This window comes from Sturnira hondurensis, unplaced genomic scaffold (genome assembly GCF_014824575.4).
Source record: "Sturnira hondurensis isolate 20B ecotype Veracruz unplaced genomic scaffold, ASM1482457v3 Scaffold0019216, whole genome shotgun sequence".
Classification (NCBI taxonomy): Eukaryota; Metazoa; Chordata; class Mammalia; order Chiroptera; family Phyllostomidae; genus Sturnira; species Sturnira hondurensis.
The window spans coordinates 1,081,918-1,105,660 of NW_028091847.1; the positions used below are offsets into that span (position 1 = coordinate 1,081,918).

The following is a 23,743-nucleotide window of genomic DNA, read 5'->3' on the forward strand; positions in this document are numbered from 1 at the left end:
TGTTCTTAAAGAGCCAGAATATATCGCTGTCTTCAAAAATACTCTCAAAATTGTGGGGTGCAAATGATAGACATTCTTCTACAATTATAGAGTACTCAAGAAAAAGAAATGTGTTTTGTTTTCAACACAAAACTAACAGATTTTTTTGTATTCATAGAGAATAGGAAAAAAACAACAGAAGGAAAGAGGAAAGTGTGTTTCAGACTTCTCAGACTTCGTTCCCCGAGGGAATGACTTGGCAATAAAATTCTTTCTAGAAGAGCTTACTTTTATCTGTTACAGTTCTCTTTTCTCTTCTCCTCTCACCTCCCTGTTTCTTCCTTCTGATGGATTCTTGGAACCAGTGATGCCGATCAAGGCGGATGCTACATCTTGTGAGTTAGTGCCGTCAGGTCATCTCCTTCACACAGCTCTGATCTCTCTTCCCTCATCGGGGCAGCCCCCTCTTTTCTTCTCAGGCAAATGGCTGTCTCCAGAAAATAATTTCTTGTTGATGTTCTCAGCAATGTTGAAGTAATTCTGATGAAAAATTTTGCCTTGGTCAGGTAACTCAATTGGTGAGAATGTCGTCCAGATACACAAAGGTTGCAGGTTTAATCCCGGTCTAGATGAATGTTTCTATTTTAACTCCTTGGTTGTTGGCCTTCCATACAGTTCAATTTTCTATCAGTATTGGTTGTTTTTCTTTTTTTGTTTCTAAATTGTTGTTGTCTTTATTTTGGTTGTGCAAGGAGGCACAGTGTGTCTACCTACGCCCCCATCTTGGCTAGAAGTTCGGACCAGCTCTTTCAAAACTATCAGTGTTCCAAGAACACGGATACTTTTCCTGACACTTTTACTAGGATGCCCTTGATAAAGACAAAGCCCATTTAGTTCTCTAAGTTGTGGTACGCTTTGTTAAAATGTAACCGCATTATTTACAGATAAAAAATTTTGTTTATTTATTTCTTTTTGTCTTGTCACACCTGTTACCTAGTGAGGGGTGGAGCCTTCACCAGGTGTTCACCAGGGCAGGTCAACCCAGTCACTGGGTTGTGATGCTGTATGTGGGGGTGGGGTCTGAGAGGGAACAATGATGCAAAATAAATATGGCCCAAGTGAAGAACAGATCAAAGCTCCACAGCAAATACAACTAAGCAACAAAATGATAGCCAACGTATCAGATGTAGAGTTCAAAACGCTGGTGAATTTGGTTGCAGATTAGATGAAAAAATGAAGGTTACACTAAGTGAAATGAAGGAAAATGCACAGGGAACCAATAGTGATGGGAAGAAAACTGGGACTCAAATCAATGGAATGGACCAGAAGGAAGAAACAAACAACCAAACAGAAAAGACTGAAGAAACAAGAATTCAAAAAAGTGAGGAGAGGCTTAGGAACCTCCAGGATAACTTTAAATGTTCCAACATCTGAATTATAGGGGTACCAGAAGGGGAAGAGGAATAGCAACAAGTGGAAAATTTGTTTGAACAAATAATGAAGGAGAACTTCCCCAATCTCTCAAAGGAAATAGACTTCTAGGAAATCCAGGAAGTTCATAGAGTTCCAAAGAAGTTGGACCCAAGGAGGAACACACCAAGGCACATCATAATTACATTAGCCAAGATTAAAATGAAGGAGAGAATCCTAGAAGCAGCAAGAGATAAAGGGACAGTCACCTACAAAAGAGTTCCCACCAGACTGTGAGCGGATTTCTCAAAAGGGACCTTGCAGGCAAGAAGGGGCTGGAAAGAAGTATTTCAAATCATGAAAGGTAAGGACCTACATCCAAGATTGCTCTATCCAGCCAAGCTTTTATTTAGAATGGAAGGGCAGATAAAGTGCTTCTCAGAGAAGGTCAAGTTCAAGGAGTTCATCTTCACCAAGCCCTTATTATATGAAATGTTAAAGGGACTTATCTAAGAAAAAGAAGATAAAAACATATATAGTAAAATGACAGCAAACTCACAATTATTAACAACCACACCAAACAAAAACAAAAACAAAAACAAACTAAGCAAACGAGAACAGGAACAGAACCAAAGAAATGGAGATCACATGGAGGGTTAGCAGCAGGGGAGTGGGAGGAGGAGAGAGGGGGAAAAGGTACAGAGAATAAGTAGCATAGATGGCAGGTAGAAAATAGACAGGAGGAGGGCAAGAATAGTATGGGAAATGTAGAAGCTAAAGAACTTATAGCACGTGGACATGAACTAAAGGGGGGAATGTGGGTGGGAAAGGGTGTGCAGGGTGGAGGGGAATGAAGAGAGGGAAATGGAACAATGGTAATAGCATAACCAATAAAACATATTCAAAAACACAAAAACCTGACTAATAAAAAATTTCATTTAGGTATACATTGGAATTCATTTTGTATTTATAACCTTAATGGCTTTTGAGTCAGAGATACCTCTGGGTGTGTGTAAATGAAAATTAACAAACATGAATCTAGAGAATATTGGGTTGGCCAAAAAGTCCATTTAGTTTTTCCCGTAAAATAAAAGACACATTTTTCATTTTCACCAATAACTTTTTGATTTGGATATTTGAGCATGTTGGTTATCTCCTGCTATTGGCTTCTAGAGTGTAGAGGCCAGGGGTGCTGCTAAACATTTTCCAATGCACAAGACAGCCCCACAGCAAAGAATTATTTGGCTGAAATGTCAATAGTACTAAGAAATTTCACAACCACTTTGACACGTTTGATCATTCACAGCACCTTCTCCACACACTGCACAAATCTTTTTGTCTCTTTCAGTTGTGTTTTTACCATTCTTGAAATAATAAAGCATAATATGCCAAAATGCTGCTTATTTTCTTCCATCTTCAATATTAAAACAACTGTACAAAAATTCACCAATTTTAATGTTTTTAAATGCACAGTGATAATGAAAGCTGTCACAATAGAAACTAACAAAATTGTTTCAAACCAAGTTAATGAGACCTAAGCACTACTAGAACCATTGTGCAGGAAAAAACCCAAACTTTTAAGGTTTAACCTACTATTTTTTAAAACATTTTTATTTTGTTTTATTTTCTTTTTAGAGAGAGGGGAAGGGAGGGAGAAAGAGAAGGAGAGAAACATCAATGTGTGGTTGCCTCTCACGTGCCCCGTACTGGGGACCTGGCCTGCAACTCCGGCATGTGCCCTGACTGGGAACTGAACTGGCAACCCTTTGGTCTGCAGGTCAGCGTTCAATCTATTGAGCCACACCAGCCAGGGCCAAACAAACTTTTTGGCCAACCCATAAAACGAGGTAAGAGTTTAGCACAGTCAAGGTTACATATCCTTGGAATCTACAAGCTATCTCTAGAGGTTCTCATGCCAGAACCAGGGCTGAGTTAAAGGTTGAGGTAAAGGTCCAGGGTCTGCTGGCTGAAAGTGGTTAAGGAACGAAACATTACTTGTATCCTGAGGGCTTGCAAACACATGACAGCTCATGGATCTTTTCTCTCACCTACTGGGGAACATCAAAGAGCCCTTCTCATAACATCTCTAGTGTTTCTCTTACCATTTAAAATGTTCTTTCCTCTCCAGGCATGCTTTCAGTATTCATTTTTAACCTTCATTTTACTGTATACAAACTTGTGGGAACATACCCAACATCTCTTCTGGGTTGATCCCACCCCACTCTATAAGTTCCAACTTTTATTTGACAGATTTTTCCACAGAGTGCTTTTTTACTTGCCACCATAAAAACAAGTGGATTCATTAGTGAGAGTGGGTTTTGAAATGGGGCATCCATTCAACCTCACTAGACACAGATTGAGCACCAAAATTTAAAATATGAAAATGAATCATTAATTAGCTTTGAGGAATCACAGGGCCCGTCCCTACACACAGGGCACTAAATGGTCTCATACTCACTGAAATGGCGGTAACCCTAGGATGGACCACCCGCTGTACCAGTGACTGGTTGGAACTGGTGACTCTTTTCCTTCAGTTTACATATACTAATCCCATGGGACAACATTAAAGTCATGATTGGCTGTGGTCACAGAGAAGCTCAAACAAAAGTCGATTTTTCAACCCCAGCAGATTCAGATTCTGACTCTGGTTTATTCTCTGTTTTGCTCACACGGCCTAGGCAGGATCAAAAGAAAAGACTAAAATTCCTCAGTAGCTAGCTTTCATTTCAGAGTCAAAGTGGAAGAATAGAAAATGTATTTGGCATACTCCTAAATAGGCCTACCATGCTACTGGCTTTCTTTCAAACCTTTTCTTGACATGGCATTATAATTTAATTAAGGGAAGGTGCTACAAAAACAAAATTTGAAAGCTAAATTGCTGGCTCAAGATGGCTAAATTGAGAGTCAAGTGGTACCCTAGGCTTCCTGTTTTTCTGACTGCAAACTGTTTCAGGTCATTTTCCCTGACTAAACAAGGGCCCTCCAGTCTTTCTTAACTCTGCTGCTACTGGACTCTCACTACTCCTTCAGCCGGGATCACAACGTTACACAGTTCTAGGGGGCCTCATTCCCAGTAACAGCTTTGTTTTTATTATTTCTCTCTTCAGCAAACAATTCTCAAAGTCAGAACTATTTCCAATAAGATCAACTGCTGTTAACTGGTTGTTCCCTTTTAGGGAATTACAACCAAGTTCTTTAAACATACAAGATGACTAGAGTTGTCTAGTTAACTCACTGCCCAATCCACTCACTGCCATCATCTAAATGTTTGTGTCTCCCCCAAATTCATATGTTGAAATCTCAACCCCCACAGGGGATGGTATCAGTAGGTGGGGTCTTTGAGAGGTACTTCGGTCATGAGAAGAGGGTCCCTATAAATGGGATTAGTGCTCTTATACAAAGAAGCTCCAGAGAGATCCCTTGCCCTCCTGCTACGTGCGAATACAAGGAGAAGCCTAAGACCCAGAAGAAGGCCTCATTCAACCATGGTGGCACCCTGATGTCAGACTTCCAGCTCCCAGAACTGTGAGCAATAGATTTCTGTTGTTTATAAGCTACCCAGTCTGTGGTATTTGCTTACAGCAGCCATGATAGACAAAGATACTCAGTACACATGCACTGAGCATGCGCCAGATATTGTGTAACGATGCTGTGGGTGACAGACCTGTGCTCAAGGAGTGCGCAACAGACAGTCAAGTAAACAGAACTAAGTGCAAAGCAGAATTAAGTAAGCCTTTAAGAGCTGCATGAGCCATGGCAGAGGAGAGAGGGCAGTAACTACTGTATTTTGCCGTGTATAATACACACCCATGTTTTTGTGTGCATTACACACGGGATTATTATACCCATGGTATGTAATCATTATACCCATGTTTAATGTGCATCCTTATTTTTTCCTCAAAAATTTGGGCAAAGGTGCTCATTATGCACAGCAAAATATAGTAACTGTAATTGAGAATATCAGGGGAAAACCTCATAGAGGGAGAGACATTTGAGCAACAAAGCAGGACCTTGAAGGATCAACAAGAGTCACACCAGTGGGGAAAGAGTGGAGGACAGTGGAGGCAAGGGTGGTATTTGGACTAAGGCATCCATATTTATAAAAAATAATTTCAAAAGAAAAGAATGAAAGGCAAGAAAAAATGGCATTTTCCAGAAACAGCAAGCAGTCTGGAGTGGTTGGAACATAAGGTGCGTGGAGGGCAGTGATGAGGACAGCTGTGACTGTAGGGTGGTGTCACATCATGGAAGAGTGGGAATGCTGGGCTAACAGGTCTCTTTTTTCCTACGAGCAGAAGAATTTGGCTTCATAAAAACTATTCATTACTTATGCAATGATCAGAAAACTTGTTTAAGATTACAGTTATTGGAATGAGCAGAATATGTAGTTCCTGAAATCATTCTATTACATTAAATCATGCATATATATCTTATTAGCAAAATAGCATTGTTTGGGGCATAAAATTAAGGCAGAGTTTTCCTTAAGTCATTGATCGGCACAAACACATTCTTCAGAGCCAACTCTACAAATCTAACAGTACCCCGGGTGGAGTAAACATGCTTGTCTTTGAGCTTAAAGGGGCATGCTGCTCTGACTGGGTGGCTTAGTTGGAAGAATTGTCCCGCCTACAGGGGGAAAAAAAAGGTTGCAAGTTCCATCCCCGGTTGTGTGTGTATGGGAAGCAACCAATGGATGTTTCCCTCTCCCTCTCTCCCCCTCTCTCTAACAATCAAATCAACAGCCCTAGCCACTGTGTCTCAATTGGTTGGTGCATCGTCCCACACACCAACTGGTTGTGGGTTCAGTTCCCCAGTCAGGGCACACACCTAGGCTGCAGGTTTGGTCCCCTGTTGGGGTGCTATGGGAGGCAGGCAATTGATGTTTTTCTTTCTCTCTCTCTCTCTCTCTTTCTTTCTTCTCTCTCTCTCTCTCTCTCTTTCTTTCTTTCTTTCATCTCTATCTCCCTTCCTCTCTCTTTAAAATTAATAAACATACAAAAATATTTTTTTAAAAGCCAAGAGAAGTAGTCTTCAGACATCTTTTTAAAAATCAAATCAACAAACCATATCCTCAGGTGAGGAGTGAAAAAACGGAGGGGGCATGCCACAGGAAACACTCAAAGGTGGAGATTCATTGCTGGTGATGGCAACACCATCTGAGGGCTTATGGCAATTTTATATACTGTCAGTAGGACTGGCTACAAAATGTGCAAGCCTAGTATGAAATAAAAATACAAGGTCCTTTGTTCAAGAACTGTTAAGAATTTCAAGAGAGAGACAGCAGAGCATTAGAACCAACACAGGATCTTGTGCTGCAGCACAGGTTACACACCCACTAAACTGGCTTTGTTGTCAGCTCTTTTTTTCTTCTTAAATTCTCCCCTGAGGACATCTCTTTTTCATTGCTTTTTGGAGAGAGAGGAAGGGAGAGAGGAAGGAAGACAGAGAAACATGGATGAGAGAAAAGCATTGGTGGGTTGCCTCCTGTACAACCCGGACCAGGGGTTGTGAGCATCCTGACTGGGGCTGTAGATTTCCGCAACCCCAGGATCAGGACCAGGACCAGGACCAGGATCAACCAACAACCTACAAATGTGCCCTGTCAACCTACGTATATGAATCAAACCCGCAACATTTTGGTTACAAGACAATGCTCCAACCAACTGAGACACCCGGCTAGGGCACCAGCACTAAATTTTAATGATAATCCACTTAATTTCTACAGTCTGATATGTGTAAAGCACTTCTCACATTCCAATGTGAATTTTTTCCACCATTTTACCCCCAGAATTTAACCCATTCCAACCAGTGCGTTTCCTTTCTGCCTTCACTCACGATGATAATGAGAAGAGAGTGCTTTTTAGAGAAGTGCTACCTCTTTCACCTGTTTTTACAGTGCCATTCTTCTGCTCATGGAAAATTCAGGCTCTCTCTCCTTAATCTTTTCTTGAAACTATACATATATATTTTTTAAAGGCTTATTTATTTATTTTTAGAGAGAGGGGAAGGGATGGAGAAAGAGAAGGAGAGAAACATCAATGTGTGGTTGCCTTTCATGTTCTCCCTACTGGGGACCTGGTCTGCAACCCCGGCATGTGCCTTGACTGGGAATCGAACCGGTGACTCTGTTTCGTAGGCCAGCGCTCAATCCACTGAGCTGCAGGAGCCACAGCACCAATTATGCTTCTTAATCCCTGCACCTCTTCCTCCATTTTCCCCCTTCTCCCTCCCAACTGATAACCTTTCAAATGATCTCCATGTCTATTGATTCTGTTTCTGTTTTGGTTGTTTGCTTAGTTTGTTTCTTTAGATTCATTTGCTGATAATTGTGAATTCATTGCCATTTTAATTTTAATAGTTTTGATCTTCTTTTTCTTAAATAAGTCCCTTTAACATTTCATGTAACAATGGCTTGGTGATGACAAACTCCCTTAGCTTCCCCTTGTCTGAGAAGCACTTAATCTGCCTTTCCATTTTTTTTTAAAATTAATTATTTATTTATTTATCTTTAGAGGGGAAGGAGAGAGGGAGAGAGACATCAATGTATGGTTGCCTTTCGTCCGTCCCCTGCTGGGAGTTGGCCTGCAGGGAACTGGCCTGCAACCCAGGCATGTGCCCTGACTGGGAATCAAACCGCGGTCATGTGGTTCGCAGGCCTGTGCTCAATCCACTGAGCTACACCAGCCAGGGCTGCCTTTCCATTCTAAGTGATAGCTTTGCTGGGAAGAGCAATCTAGGTTGTAGGTCCTTGCTTTTCACCACTTAGGGGTGTCAAATTCATTTTCACCAGGGGCCACATCAGTCTTGTGGTTGCCTTCAAAGAGCTGAATATAATTTCAATTCCTTAACAGTTAAGGAGTGGTTACATTTATACAGTCCTAAAATTATTTTGGCCCTTTGAAGGCAGCCATGAGGCTGACATGGCCCCTGGTGAAAATGAGTTTGACACCCCTGGAATACTTCTTGCCAGTCCCTTCTTGCCTACAGTTTCTTTTGAGAAATCAGCTGCTAGTCTTATGGGAACTCCTTCACAGGTAATTCCTTTTCTCTTGCTGTTTTTAAGATCTTCTCTTTAACTTTTGGCATTGTAATCATGATGTCTTGGTGTGGTCCTCTTTGGGTCCAACTTGTTTGGCACTCTCTGTGCTTCTTGGATTTGTATGTCTATTTCCTTTGCCAAATTAGGTAAGTTTTCTTTCATTATTTTTTCAAATAAGTTTTCAATTTCTTGCTTTTCCTCTTTTCCTTTTGGCATTCCTATGATTTGGATGTCGGTACATTTGGAGATGTCCCAGAGGGTCCTTATACAACCCTTATTTTTTCTGAATTCTCATTTCATTTTTCTGTTCTGCTTGAATGCTTACTTCTCCCTTATGTTCCAAGTTGTTGATTTGAATCCTGGCATCCTCCCCTCCACTGACAGTTCCCTGTAGATTTTTCTTTATTTCACTGAGTGTAAACCTCATTTCTTCCCTTTGTTGTTGCCGTACTCAATGAGTTCTTTGAATATCCTGATCATCAGTGTTTTTAATTTTGCATCTGATAGGTTTGTTGTCTCCATTTTGTTTAGCTCTTTTGCTGGGGTTTTGTCTTGTTCTTTCATTTGGGCCATATTTCTTTGTCTCCTCAATGGTAGCCTCCCTGTTTGTTTCTGTGTATTAGGTAGAGCTGCTTTGATTCCCTGTCTTAGTAGCGTGGCCTATGTAGAAAAGGCACCTGTAAATGTGTGGGGTGGAGCCTTATGTAATTGCCAGGGCAGGGCAACACACTTCACTGCTTCGTGGCTCTGTGTGGGGGGATGGCTTAGAGAAGGGACTGTTGCTGTCTGGCTTCTGGAGGTTTTTCCCAGTGCTCACCCTGTTTCCAGTTGCTTCGTCCACTTCCTGTATGACATTGGCACTCTTCCAGCTGTTGCCCTGGTGGTGAATCCCAGAGTGGGTGCATTTGTATATGTTCTAAGTCCATGCAGTCCCTTTTAATGGAGTCTCCTGAAAATCCAGCAGTTTCTTCCACCGCTCCAATTCCCGCTGGTTTTTAGAGCTAGAAGTTACGGGGATTTATATTCCTGGCACTGGAACTCTGAGCTGTGTGGTCCGGGATCACTCACTCCCACGGTATCTTTTCTGATTTTAATCTACTGCATGTAAATGTGGGACCTTCCATTCTTTTGCAGCCACCAGCTCTCTGCACCACTCCATGTTTCCTCCCCTCTCTGCCCATCTCTATGACTCTGCCCCTCCTACCCATCTGGATGAATGTGGCTTCTTTAAATTCTTGGTTGTCATACTTCCATACAGCTCACTTTTCTGATGGTTCTGGGTGTTATTTGCTTTGAGATCTAGCTGTAATTCTTTCTGTGGTTGTACAAGGAGGCGAAGCGTGCCTACCTATGCCTCCATCTCTACTGCAGGTGTCTCTCCTTAATCTTTTGTATTTAAAATCTCCCCTCTTGGTGGGGATGGCTGGGGTGGCGGGGGAAGTGATGGGGGGTAAATGCAAATGACTGTCCATGAACAACAATAAAATAATAAAAAAATAAAATAAAATCTCCCCTCTTCCTAAAATCTTCACAAATAGGAGATAAGTAATAAATTCTCAATCACATCCATTATTTAATCTTAAATTGATAGATTACTTGGGCTGCTATTTATGCAGAGTGTAAGCATAACTGCTATGGCCGCTGCCGATATTGATGGTGACGGAGTGACTAGGTACTGTGTAGGTTTACAGTCCTGAGGACTGAACAGGTGATGACCCCACTGCTATCTGGTTTCCTGTTCTACAGGAAATAGCACCATTTCCCATCCTATTAAAATATTCTCCAAAGGAAAAGCAAAGGAAAACTCCACTTAGGTCAGACAATTTCATTGCTTGTTAATAGGCTTAGTAAGAAAAAAATGTTAATGGCTTAAAAAAACATTTAAAACAATCACTTAATTACAGTTCCTATATTATTTGTGCATTTAATTTATTCTCTCTGACCAATTTATTCAGTTGGTAAACTGACCATTTGGCTTATCTATGTCAACAAGTTGGCTATATTAGGCAATAAAATCATATAAAAGACACCACACCTTTGTGAATTGGATTTGAGTACAACACACACATAGCCATGTCAACAGAAAAACTGAAACGGATCATTTACTGTAGCTGTGAATGCTACTCAACCAATTGATATGTATGGCATGCTAAGCCTTGTCTTCATGCAATATTAAAAAGCTGCATGTTTTCATATCAGTGCACTGTTGCTGCTGGAGAACTTCAGATAAGACCCTCTTGTGGCCCTGACCCTGGAGTTGGTTCAGAGTGCCAGGTGGGGTTGATTTGCTTAGACTTCACCAATTCCAGGACAGCAGCAGACCTAACGTCAGATACTCTCAACTGATCCGAATTAAACTCTTAGGATTAGGTTACTCCTACTTGCCTTAGCAGAGTGGAAATTAATTTAGTCTACTAACAATTTTCAAAGTACTGTATGTGCAGCTCAAGTTTGCCATGCAGTTTGTGTTTTTTTCCATTTTGCCTTTTATTTTTGACTTGGGAAGACTATGTATCACTTTCGTGTGAATCTGAGAAGGAGAAAGGTTTTTCTTTTTATATGAATAAGATATATCTGTAAGATATATCAGGACATTTTGCCTCTTGAGCCACAGCTTAACAGCATTAGCACAAGCAGTTCAGCCAGAGGGGAACTGAACAGCAGCTGAGTCTCTCATAATTTACACTGGGGAAGCCCTTGGAATTCAGAGTCACATTGCCCAGCTGGAGAGACAAATCTAATCTCTGCTAATGATGTGCCTCCCTCTCTTTCCTATCAGGGTTGGGCTTTTTACACATGCGCACATAATTACATATGCACACTCGGTGTCCAGCGAAGCCAAACAACACAGCACCCAGGATTAAATTACACAGTAAGACTTCTAGGCGTCATCTGGCCTCTACATCCTGTCTAATCAATGCGTCCAGAGTTCACATTGCGGAGCTCTTAAAGATACTAAGGGTTCAAAAACACAGAATTCAAAAGTCATAATATAATGGTTTTATTTGAGACTGACTATAATAAGCTCAGTTTCTTAAATTAATTTCATTAAACAAATACATATTAGGAGACAGACACATGGACTTTGTCCTAAAAAGCACCTGAGGCCGTTCACAAAAACGCACACAGTATGAGAGGCAAATAGGTAAAGGGAAAATAGGAATAAAATGCCAAAAACAAAACAGAAAACCGAAGGTAAAAATCAGTGGACAAAAATAATTTGCATGCCAACAACTGTTAAAGATGGTCTACAAATTTGGACCAGAATCCGTGTGGACCAAAAGACACAATTAATTTTCAAGTAAGATAAAAGCACACCCATTGCGCAGCAGAAACAGTTTTTACTCATACTAAGGCCTGAGAGGCCAGTATCTTCTGCTGAACCATAGAAAACGGTAAAATAGGCTCAACAATACCCGCCCAGAAAATACAGTAGCATCTTTCCCAGGAGGGTGTTTAGAGTACCTCTCCATACAGGGTAAGGTTCCCAAATATTCCAGAAAAGAAATACTTACAGTAAGAGATTCTAAGTAAAATAGCAGCTCTTTGAAAGTCTGATTTAATCCAGAAGGACAGGGACTACACCTCCTTCAGGAAATCTTCCTTGACCACTATTTATCACATTCAAGCTTTCCAAAAAATTTTGAGTAGCTAAGAATTGTTAAGTTCTATTGGCAGGAGCCTGGCATGCATGTAAGACGTACACCCATAAGCTTTCATAGTCAACCAAGAAGAAGGGCATGCTGACACCCTCCTGTGAAGATTCTCCTATGAAAACTCAGCAATCTGACCAGAATTTGTGCCTGAAAGCCTCATTTCCACACAGAGGTAGACCAAGAAAAATAAGTGTGACCATGTGTTTTTTTAATAATGCGCAATGTTTTCCACATTCTGATGAAACTTATTTTTTCAGTGTTTTTATAAGTATTTATTTTTATGTAGAGCCCTTGGAAAATAACATCAGTTCTTTTAAAAAGAGGGAAGCAATTTAATAGTGAATACCTCTGCCACTTTACTAAAATAAATAGGGAGTGGTGGGGTAGTCAGTCACCATCTGGGCTGCAAATTATAATCCTCTCCATGGTAATGGACGGAGGGCTGATCCATGAAACTCCCCTAGGAGAATCCATCTATCAGTGCAGCTGTCCATAGAAGGGACAGAGGAACAGGGTAGCTCCAGCCCAGGCGAGGGACTCTGCTGTCAGATTTTCAAAAGGAACTCTCAGGAGCCACCCCACCCCATCCCTGCATCCAAAGCCCCACACCCAATTTCTGAACCCAGGAACTTTGAGGGAAAATTCTCACACTTTAAATATTGGCAACTAGAAGGGACATTATGATTCAAGAAGCTCTGGGCAAAAGGAAGAAAGGACAAACAACAGGTTTAGAGCTGCTTCATCTATTCTTAATGTTTTGAAAAGTAAAAGGTGACGTTACTGACCATAGAATGAAAACTGAGATGTTAACCTAGCGAGAAGCTGTGTGAGTTGGCACGCATGTGCTTGGGTGAAGTTGCACGGCCCAGACACTGCCCTAGGGGCTGCTTACTCTCCTCGCCTCTTACTGAAAGTTTAGCTGCTTTGGGCTGCTTCCTCCAAATGTGAGCATTGTAAGGACGGCATACCCAGGTGAAAAGGAGACAGAAGACAGGAATGGTCCTATTCAGAAGGAAAACAATGCAGAGGATCAAGTTTATAAAAATAGTCAGAAAATTACAAGCTGAAAGGAAAATTCAGTTAGGATACTTTTTGAGGCTTTTACATGAAGAGCCTTAGTGGGCACCTGGGATTATCCTTAGAAAGAGAATACAAGTCAGAAAAGCTAAAACAATTGTTTGGTTTTTTTTTTTTGTATGCTGCTTAAAGACCTAGAGCTTAGGCCTGACACATCTTCTTAGATATTCAAAGACTTTTATAGAAATTCTCACACCAGTTCCCACCACAGCCATGTGAGAAAGGCAGTCATCCGATGTGTTACTGAAATCACAAGACTAAAAACTCCCATATCTGTGAGGAAGGTGGTTGCTTATCAGATATTTTCTATTCAGTTTGTTCACTTATTCAATAAATGCTTAACTAATCTCCAAAAGTACTGGCTCTGTGTTAAGCAATAAAAATGATGCAAAAATGAACAAAACAGTGGACTCCTGCTCTGGAGGAGTTCACAATCTATTAGAGGAGAAACATACAAATAAGTGATTACTGTGTATCAGAAGCTCTCTAGGGGAAATGGGTACACATTTCTGAAGTCCATGGAAGGGGAAATTGCTGTCCAGGATGAATAGAAAAGGGGTATAAGGAAGAGGAAGATGCTGCACAAATGCATAGGGGTGTGAAAGAAATCATGTGGTTCTTTGGGAAGAGAGAGAAATGTCTGCAGAGCTGATAGGAGGTGATGAGGGATGTAAATAATTGGGCTAGAAAGGTAGATTAGAGGACTTTCTTTGCTGCTATGGGTAGAGAAGTATGGAGAGGTGAAAGGAAGTGACATGTTAGATTTGAAAGATAATTCTGTCTAAGAATAGACTATAGATGGATGGAGGTCAGAAAAAAGCTTTGATACAGAGGATGGAAAGAATCTGAGAAATAGAAGGCAGAATTGATCAGATATAGTCGCTGACTGGATGTGATGGTCGGGGAGAGTTTTCCAGTGGAGATGACAAGATGCTACCACTAATCGAAGCAGAGCAGGGGCACCTAGGGAGCCACAGTGGGGAGAGAGCCGGCTGCGGTTTCCAGTTTCAAATACACTCTATCAGGAAAGGTGGTTTGGAACGGAATAAGGAAGTAGTTCCACTAAAACTGGGACAAAGGACTATGTTGTTGGGGAGACAAATGTGAGGGAAAGTTTCACTCAGTTATTACACTCACATCAGGAGAGTTATACATTTTACCTACTTACTTTACTCTTAGGTTGGTGGTCAGTATTATTAAGGGGTATGTTTGTTGTTTTCCTTTGTCTCTTTTACAACCCTCTGAATCCACCATCAGGTTCCCTCCCCTCTCCCTTCCCACATGCACGAATAACCTCCTCCTGTCCTTTCCCGTCCCCATAGTGTCCCTCCCTCCCAACCCCTCCGTCTTCCAGGAGCCACTTTTTGCTTCTCTTCAGAAAATCAGTCATGACTAAAGGGTGCAACAGCGAACACAGATAACAAACTAATTCTACCATTTAAAGCCACATTCACATTCCTGTTACCTATTTATACCATTATTTTGTTTCCTCCCTTTATTTCAAATTTAAGTCTTCTGAATAGAACACTTGGCCACTCCTGAGTTCTAACGCCATGAACAAGTAGAACTGTCTAGTGTGGGCACCACTGCTCCAAAGGCCTTGCAGAACAGCTACCATTTCCATGAATATCAGAGTGTATGGGCTGTGACCCCAAGGGCTTAGGCCCCCAGAGAAAGTGATTTTGGCTCCACATAGGCTGCCAGGGATAGGAAGAAAGGGTGACTGCACGTGTATAGGAAGGAAGGAAGTTAGTGCTGCAACTGAACAACCTTTCCCGAGCGCCTGCTGCATGCCAGGTGCTGTGCAGTGCTTCTCAGAAGCCACACGGAAATATAAAAGTATGAAGATGGCACCCTCTTTATCTTTTGGTATGCCTTACATATGTCATGATTTTTTAAATAAAGTTCCTGTTCCTTAGAACACAAGTCTAACAGGGGAGATAGCTACAAACAGAAATGCAGACAAGCAATGATACCTGCTTATAATATAGGGACACAGGTTAATAAATAGATGGCAACAGCTGATGAGGCTTGGTGCTTTGGGGAAAGGAGTCTGGTCATCTCTTTACAAGGGTAAGAGGCCAAAGGTCTGAAATTTAGAGAAGACGTCTTTCTTGCTGGTGCCTCTGATAAGCCTGAAATAAATATTGAACTAAAACTGAAAGATGTTAAGCCCAGCCCATCAGATCACAGGGTCAAAGCCGTACCAAGCCTTCTTTCTAAAGCTCTTGGTTCTTTCTCAGAAGAGACAGCTCTCTTGATGGCACCAATTCAGACTCCTGCCGCCCCTCCGGCTGCCCACACACCTCAACCCCTCGCAGAGTTGCTCGGCATCTGAGCATCTCCCACCAATAGCCAACCAGTGTGGTGTCTTCCTCTTCACTACTCCCCCCGCTCGGACACACATGCACGCACACATGCACACACACACGAGGCAAGGGGTGACCCTACTGCTTCCAGCAAGCGATTTTACAAGACAAAAGGCTCCAGATTCCCTATAAGGGCAGCCCTTCCAGAAGGCAGGCAGAGGCCAGGCGACCTTTCCAAGTCCCCTGGCATATGGGCAGGCTCTACCCCAGTCTCATCTGCGCTGCCACTGACAGGCCTGGGACCAAAGCCTGACGGGAATATTAAAGAGCTCTGGCTCCAGGCCGCTCCACAAATTCATTCACTCATGTCAGGCAGAAAAGGTGTTTTTGTCTTTTTGGCCATATGACTTAGATGTATGGTAAGAATCACACTGATGATTTCTTCCTCCCCAAAGAAGGAAAGCAAAGGAAAAACACTTTCTAAAGCAGGGTATTTTTCACGAAGTTTTAAGGAGCTAATTGTACATAATTTTAAAAAAGATTTAAATTTTCTCCACCAAAATAAAAATAAGTTCGTAACACAACATAAATATTTGCTAGGCTAAAGTATGCTGCACACTAAAGCATTTCTATACTGCATAATAGCCATTCAACACATTGGACTTCAGTAATTCTGCAGTGTAATGACTTAGAAATAAGCTACCAGGAGTCAGGAGTCCCAGCTGTGTCACAAATGGGCCATTTGGCCGCGGACAAGTCACCTTACTTCTCTGGGCCTCAATTTCCTCATCTGCAAACTGAAACTAATGGTTTCTAAGAAACTAAAGGTTTCTGTTTTTATGATTTTATTTATCTTTAGAAGGGAAGGGAAGGAGAGAGGGGGAGAAATACCAATGTATGGTTGCCTCTCGTGTGTCCCCTGCTGGGACCTCCCCTGCAACTCAGGCGTGTGCCCTGACTGGGAATCGAACCGTGATCCTTTGGTTCACAGGCCAGCACTCAATCCACTGAGACACACTAGCCAGGGCAAAACTAATGGTTTCTAAGGCCCTTGTTTTTTTTAAAAAAAGATTTCATTCATTCATTCAGAGAGAGGGGAAAGGAGAGAGAAAGAGGGAAAGAAACATCGATGTATTTCTTTTGATGTGATGTATTTCTTTAGGTCCCCCAGCTGGAGACCTAAGGTCCTTTTTAATGACTAAAAAAACATCCTGTGACTATAAGGAATCAGAACAGTCTAACAATAGAAAAGGATCCCTCAAAACTGATTAGCTCTCCCATTACTGAAAATGCTCTCTCCGTCAGAAAGATTATAAGACTCCTGCTGTGGTAAAGATGACTGAACCAAATGCCTTCTCCTACGTAAGAGTTTCTCATTTTACAGATTACTTCCACAGACCATAAAACAGGTCAAGAAATGAACGTAACAGTGAACAAGGGGGAGGACAACGCCGTCTTCTAGATACAGCAAATGTTTGCTGTTACATTAACAGGGCAATGACAGGTATAGCAAGTCACAGTGTGGCTGGTAGGGACTGTTTGTCTTGGGCCAGGTTGCTAGGTGGTGTAAATAACTCTGCAAACACAACACCCAGCAATGAAAAGGTCTGAATGCCTTTAGTCACTGCAAAGTGAACATATAGGGTTTCATCACAGAAAGCCTTCTGATTGCCAGTCAGAAAAATGAACAGAAGGAGGGGAGAAATCACAATCCGCTGTCCTTTGTTGGGGGCACGCAGACACTTCCTGTGTGGTGCGCTCTGCTGGCCTGCATTCTTAGGGACATATAATGAGAGTGTAAATAACAATAACCATTGTGTTATCTTACATTTATATACCGGGTTTCCACAGTAAGTCCATATATTTTAATCTGACTTGAGTCTCATAATCACCATGTGAGGTTGGCTGAGCAGGTATTGACCCTTCTCTGAGGAAAAGTCAGGTTTAACACAATTTAGTAACGTTCCCTTTCCTCAACAGTGGGAAACCGATTAAGTCCTTATTGTATCACTTTAAACTCCCTTAAATACTGTTACCACAAGAGGTCTGACAGGATGTGTCTCTCCATTTATGATTTCAATATATTTGCATATATTCCAGAAATGTCAGAGGAATGTAATAGTGCATGGACTTTCAGCAAATTCTTTAAAAAAAGGAAAACCACAATGATCTTGAATTATAATGGTATTTTGAAAGCTGAATTAGAAATAGATGTTAAATTAGAAATGCCTGTTGTACCTGAGAAATAATAAATGGGACCTAAAAAACTGTAACAAACCAAAAGCAATTTGAGTTATAATTCAGCAATGTGACTCAGAAAGTGGGTAATGGCAAAGCTTAGTGAACTAAGAAGAAAGAGTAAAGCCAGTATACTGGGAAGAAAGAGAGAAAAGTGAAGTACTTGCAATAGGTGATAAACATATCAAGAAATAAAGATCTTTCTACAGAAATTATATTCAAAGAGCTAAGTTTAGATTGATCAAGAATTAAGCAAAAGAGCTCAGTGCTAAATATAGTCATGTTCAAATAAAGGTGGATTTGGGATAAAGTGAGTGTACAAAAGCTTTAAGCCTTAGAAGAAAAAAAATGCCAGTGTCTGTTAAAGCATCAGTTATGCTTATACTTTTTTATATGCTTCATCTCAATTAATCTTCATACCTTCACAGAGGTGAATATTATCATCACTTCATAGAGGAGAAAGCTGAGGCTCACAGAGGTTAAATAACTTGTCCAAGTTTATATAGTTAGTAGATGGCTTGTCAAGTCCATCTGATTCAAACTAGGTCCTTTTTGAAAGTTATCTCTCCTTAGAAAGAGTATATCTAAATTTTGCAGTTATATTTAGTTACTGGAAACATGATAAATTAAAAAAAATAAAAGATACCTTTTCATCTTTCCTAATAACTGCTAGGCTGAAAATTCCACAAGATGTTGTAATGTAAGTCAGTCATCCTCGTGACGTGAGCTTTAATGTCAGAAGAATTGAGTATGAATCCTAGAATCCTTGCTTAGGCAGCTCTATGATTTGGGGTAAGCCTGTGAACTCTTTTAGGCCATAATCCAATACATTAGTCTTTCATTATCAAATATAATTACTTGAAGTTATGCTAGGTATCCAAGGCATAGAGAGATACACAAGACAGGTTTCTCCACCCTCAGAGTGTATTTTCTTTAAAACAATTTAGTTACATCAAAATCACCTTCTGCATTCTTTTTTTTTTATATTTTATTTATTTATCTTTAAAGGGGAAGGGAAGGAGAGAGGAAGAGAAACATCAATGTATGGTTGCTTCTCGTGCATCCCCTGCTGGGAACTAGCCCCTGCAGGGAACTGGCCTGCAACCCAGACATGTGCCCTGACTGGGAATCGAACCGCGATCGTCTGGTTCGCAGGCCCGCACTCAATCCACTGAGCTACACCAGCCAGGTGCATTCTTAATCAACATCATTCTTTAGGCTTTTACTCCAAGCAAGCAGGTGTTAGGGACACGTGCACAGAGGGACACAGGCTAAATGAAGAGCCCTAACACTGGCACTATAGATCAGAGGACTACTGGGAATAACCCTGCAGACCTGGTCTCCAGCTAATCCCACCTTGCGTCACATTCCTGTCCTCCTTTGTTACTGCCCATGATATAAGCATCTCTGGTTTAGAGCGGCCAGCCTGTATTTATCTGTGCATCCCTTCCCTGGCCCCATCTCCTATTATACCTCCCCTCCAAAACTTGCCCATTGTACCCTTCTGTTTCATCTTCAAAATCTTGGCCAATTGTTCCCCCAGTTTCCTTGAATGAATGGTTACAGTTGACATTTCTGTCTTTTTCTCCATGCTCACCACCACCACGTCCAACCAATTACCAAAATCCTGTGGATATTTTCTTGTCAGGGAATATTGCCGAAGACTGAAATAGGCAAAAAAGATTGCTGAGCGTCCTTGCCTACCACACCATTCCCACTATATATGAGGCTTTCCTTGTTTTCGAGATATTTGCAATTCTGAAAATTGCAATACACTAGTAATGCAACTGATTCTTGACTGTAGAAATGCAAATGAATTGTATCTGGTGAAACGCCATGAATTATTAATGCCCTCTGGATACTGACTGGTTTTGCACATTCATTTCAGCATTCTCTGTTGCCTATATATACATGTGTTCTCTGAATTTTTCTTATAACATTTTACTGGTTCCCTCATTAATTAATGAGTTAAATAAAATTGTGGACACCTACTCATTTTGTATGTATGAATTATTATTTTATCCTTTAAAAAGCATCCTGTAGTATTCTGAGTACATGTTTAATTTGTGCACTTCTCTCCATCACAATAATCCTTTCTAACACAGTTCATTATCTTTGTCTCCATTATTTTAGCAATCCCCTATTGCTAGTCTCTCCATCCTATCCCATTCTCTCCGTAGCCAGAGTGCTTTTCCTAGCATGTAATTCTGAACACACTGCTCAACTTTATAAAATCTGCTCCTAGAGTCAAGTCCCAGGGACTTGTGGTTCAAGCGGTTCCTAGTGGTTCAAGCCCTCTAGGTATGCTTTGCTTCCCCAGCCTCATGTTTGATACAGCCCTGCAATTCAGCAACCAGAATTTTTCACTTCTCTGGATGCACTGCTCTCTCTCTCTCTCTCACCTCTGGAATTCAGCACGTGCAGTCCTCTGGGCTTGCCACACAGTCTGCACAGCTCTTTCCACCCAACTCTTGCTTGTTGTTAGGGTTCATGTGTGCAATCACTTTCTGCAGGAAGCCTTCTTGGATCCCTCCAGTCTGAGTTAGATGCTTGGTTTTATGTCCCCCACTAGCTGCCTGTGTTCCTTCACCCTCCCTAACCAGCCCTCCCCTAAGAGCACATATCACCATATTACAACTGTCTTTAACTGTCTCCTCTATAGTCTGCACACTCTGTGAAGGCAGTGCCATGACTAGGTTCTTCACCACTACACCCAGTGCTCACTCCGGCACATTTTCATCATTCGAGAACATTCTGAAAACTGAGTTCTCTGCATGGTCCCAGGATAACAACAGAAACTGTCGTCTACAAACCCCTCTCAAGGACCCTGACCCACAAGCGCTCCCCCACCCTCTCCCTCACAAAAGAGGCACCAGTTAGGCTCAAACAAAGTGCACATCAGTTTCTTTGGGCTTTTATGTGACAGAGTTGGAGTAAAATATTCAACTCATCTGCTCGTGAAACTGTGGACAGTTCCATAAGGTGGCCATTCCTAGAAAGAGCGTTTTGTTTCACTGTCTCTGGGATGGGGCAAAGGGAATGGGAGCAGGGAGTGCAGGAGAGAGGGAAGGAAGGCCACCGTCATGAGACCTGGCTACAGTATACACAGCGGTCCAGCTCCGGCCCAGGGCCACTTTCTCTTTCTTATCTCCTCCTGAATTCTTTCTGCCCAGAGAACAGTATGACTTTTAGGGCAATGGTTGAAAATAGCTTTGCAATAAGGCATCAAAGCAATATATTATAGGTTTATGTTACTTTCTTTAAATTCTATAGTGCTTTACATTCCTTTTCTCTTTTAATTAACTATTTCTTTAGACCATGTGTTTATGATTTATTCTTAACCATCAAAGCCTTGACTTCATTGTTCAGCTTTAAAAAGGAGATTTTGACACATAACATGGATGAACTTTGAAGACACTATGCTAAATGAAATAAGTCAGTCACAAAAGAACAAATGTCAAATGATTTCACTAATATGAGGCACCTAGAGTCAAATTCACAGAGACAGAAAGTAGTGTTCATTGACAGTGACTGGGGGAGGGGGTGGGGAACGGAGATGTATTTCTCAATGGGGACAGCAGCTCAGTTGGGGAAAACATCCAGGTTCTGGAGGTGGATGACGTGCTGGCTGCAGGACCACACAAACGTACACAGTGCCACGGGAGTGTGCGCTGCGAGATGGCTAGAATGGTAAACTTCGTGTTATTTATGTTTTATCACAATAAAAATGGAGGGAAATCCTGTTCGTTAGCCTTGAAGCTGCATTAACTGGCAGCTGCTGTTGGAACCCTGGGCAGCCGGGGGTGCACAGCTCAGTCTTGTTGATGCAGTTGGGAGAAAGGAAAAAAATCTGAATGCACAGCGCCTGAGAAGAAACTAGAAGGCTGTAAAGTTTCCTGATAATAAAATCCTGCTCTATATTTAGCAACAGGAAGTGTTCTCCCAAGATTGCCTAAAAGAACCCCTACTGCCTCTCCCTGAAGAAAAGCATTGTCTTCTCTATGAAATCTAACTCAGTGCCCAGGTAGGGAAGCAGCACAGCGGCGCAGAGCAGAGTTCGACCCCGCAGCCAGACTATCTGAAACCACGTGCTGGCTCTGCTTGGAGGAATTTACCCTCTTTGTGCTTTGGTGTCATCTGCAAATTAGGCGAATTAACAGCACCTTCCTCAAAGAGTTGTGAGGTTTGCGTACACAAATCACTACAAACAGTGTCTGGCACAACGGCAGATGTCATCTGTGAGCACAATACAGAGGTTAGCTAATCTTCTTCACACTCACATCCAATGCAGCGGAGCTCAGTGCTCTGGGCACTGCTGGGGGTCCCTGGGACCTTCAAGGGGGTCTGTGAGGTCAGAGCTATTTTTGTAATAAGATGTTGTGGAGAAAAAGGGACCCTCATTCACAGCTGCTGGGAACGTAAACTGGCACAGCCACTATGGAAAACAGTATGGAGGTTCCTCAGAAAATGAAGATGAGAGTTACCAGGTGACTCAGCGACCCCAGAGGAGAAAACTGTGGTGGTGACCAGAGGGAAGGGGGTGGTTTGAGTAGTAGAGGGTAATGGGGGCCAAATACACAGGGACAGAGGCTAATTTGACTTTGGGGGGTGAGCACTCAATGCAATACACTGATCATGTACCATAGAAATGCACACTTAAACCTATATGACCTTATTAACCAATGTCACCCCAATAAATTTAATTTAAAAATCCTTCTGAAAAAAAAATACAGAGGTGCCATGTCCAGCCACAAAGGTGCCAAGAAGAAGTCCCCAAGGCAGCCCAAGGAATGGATGAGGAAGATGAGGCATTTGAGCAGAAGCAAAAAGAGGAGCAGAAGAAACTCGAGAAGCTAAAAGCGAAGGCTGCAGGGAAGGGCCCTGGTCATGGTGGAATTAAGAAACCTGGCAAACACTGAGCTGTTCCTTGTGCCTGGGGCAGTGGTGACCCTTCATTCCTCCTGTTTGAACACACGCATTCCCTGATGCACTGTCTCTTGCCACCTATAGCTAGAAGGAAGTGTTGTTTTACAGCCTGTCGTATATTTAAGAACATGCTTTTGTAAAAATATTAATAATAATCATGCAGTGGTTCATCTCTTTAGTTCTTCTCACTCTGCTGTTTCAACCTTAGCTGTGAGGGCAGAGAAACCCAGGCCAGAATCCTGTCTTTGTTCTGTCCCGAATTCTGTATGGTCTGGAGTTAAACAGACTCATTTGAAAAAGAAAAAAAAAGACAAAGAAATGTTTTAAATCAAAAGACATTATTTTCCTGTTTTTCTACACTCTCTCACAAGTACACACTGAAATTTCCCAGTGGTTACTATATGCCACTGGACGCCACAATAGATTGAAAGCAGAAGCAGAGAGGAGAATCTAGCTGTCATCTAATTTATTGTGTCAGTCACTGAAGAAACTTGCAAAAACCCTTTTTCCTAGTGCTTGTTTCCTCAAGTCTGAGCTTTGGAAACTACAGTTATTTTTCATTAAAAAGTCCTTTATGTTAATGTGCAATGGTTTTATTAAAACATAAATCGTATTTAATATTTTCCTTAGTTTTTATTTTGACTATGGTAAATATAGAATACACAACTCATATAAACAAAGGCCTTGGGTGAGCCTTCCATAACTTTTTTGGTCCTGCCACCAAAAAGATTGAGAACCACAGTTCTGTGATAGCATTGTGTGTGTAGGAATCAGTCTCTAAGCTGACTGGGAGTGTTTGTGGACAGGAATTCTATTTTTCTTTTCTTTTTTTAAAAAAGATTTTATTTATTTATTTTTGGACAGGGCATTTTTTTTCATTGCTTTTTAGAGAGGCAGTAAGAGAGAGAGAGAAACACATCGATGCGAGAGAAAAACATTAATTGATCTCATACCAGGGACAGAGTCTTCAACCTAGGTATGTATATGTATGTATGTATGTATGTATATGCCCTGATCAGGAATCAAACCCGCAACCTTTTGGTTAGGGGGCAATGCTCATGAGCCACACCAGCCAGGGCTGGGATAGTTGGAATTTTGATAGAGCCTAC

At 41.6% G+C, this 23,743-nt stretch overlaps 1 protein-coding gene and 1 long non-coding RNA gene across 3 annotated transcripts in view; one reads left to right on the forward strand and one right to left on the reverse strand.

Annotated features, from left to right (window-relative positions):
• The window catches only part of MAP3K13 (mitogen-activated protein kinase kinase kinase 13), a 125,785-nt gene that overhangs the window by 60,406 nt on the left and 41,636 nt on the right, over window positions 1-23,743 (reverse strand). The window lies entirely within an intron of this gene.
• LOC118974260 (uncharacterized) lies at window positions 9,284-22,923 on the forward strand. The gene is made up of 3 exons (XR_005063834.1): window positions 9,284-9,357; window positions 19,967-19,972; window positions 22,912-22,923. It is a non-coding gene; the product is annotated as an uncharacterized LOC118974260 (long non-coding RNA).